Genomic DNA, 977 nt, shown 5'->3' with positions numbered 1-977 from the left:
ATCCGCCGGTTTTGACACCGACACCACTCGTGTACCTCTCCCGGACGGTCAGCTTCTCCAGATCGCTCGTAATATGGTCGGTTGCACCACTGTCCATGTACCAGTTGGTGTCAACCCCATACTGATGAGCAGCCATATTGGCCGAGCGCTCCTCTCCTCCCTGATATGAAGAGTCGTAGCGCTTCCAGCACTTCCAAGCAGGGTGGCCAATTTTTCCACAGATTTGGCACACCGGCTTGGCAGAGGAGTTGTTGTTGTAGTTCCCCCTGCCTCCCGAGTTGCCTCGACCACGGCCATGGTCACCATCACGGCCACGGTCACCACCACCGCCTGGTTTGTTGTTGAAGCCGCGACCACCGCCGCGATCACCATTGCCGATGGAGTTGTTGTTCTTGTTGAAGCCGCGTCCACGCGCCGCCGCATTTGTGGACGACTGAGAGGACCCGCCGCAGAGATTCAGGCGAGTCTCAAAACTCAGAAGCTGTGAGAACAGCTCCGGGATCTTGACGGGTTCGACCCTAGAACACATGGCCGACACCACTGGGTCGTACTCCTCATCCAGTCCAGGAAGGATGTGGGAGATCACCTCTTCCTCGTCCAAAGGCTTCCCTGAAGCAGTTAGTTCATCACACAGGGTTCGGACCTTACCAACATACTCTGTGATCGTGCAGTTGCCTTTCTGAAGATTGGCTAGGGCGATTCTGACGTTGACGGTCTGCGCCCTGGTGTGCGACGCGAGCATCCCTTGCACCGTGTTCCACAGCTCAGCCGCGGTGTGGCAGGTTGCCACTTGGACGGCCATCTCACGTGGTAGCGTAGTCAGCAGGTATGAGAAAACCTGCTGATCCCGCGCGTACCACACACCGAACTCAGGGTCCGGCGCCTTCGTCTTGGTCTTGCCGTCATCGCCGGTGACTTCAATGGTCGTGGGCGGAGGCGGCTGCTCGGTGTTGAGGAAGCTTGCCATCTGCGCTCCC

General features: G+C 58.2%; 1 pseudogene; it reads right to left on the bottom strand.

The window, feature by feature from the left end:
• Positions 1 to 465: 465 nt before the first annotated feature.
• On the bottom strand, positions 466 to 604 carry LOC125526118 (small nucleolar RNA Z247; annotated as a pseudogene).
• Positions 605 to 977: the final 373 nt, after the last annotated feature.

Source organism: Triticum urartu, chromosome 7A (genome assembly GCF_056163025.1).
Source record: "Triticum urartu cultivar PI428250 chromosome 7A, HENAU_Tu73, whole genome shotgun sequence".
NCBI classification, from domain to species: Eukaryota; Viridiplantae; Streptophyta; class Magnoliopsida; order Poales; family Poaceae; genus Triticum; species Triticum urartu.
Note: the sequence above shows the minus strand (reverse complement) of the source record. Positions and strands in the feature narration are given on the sequence as shown.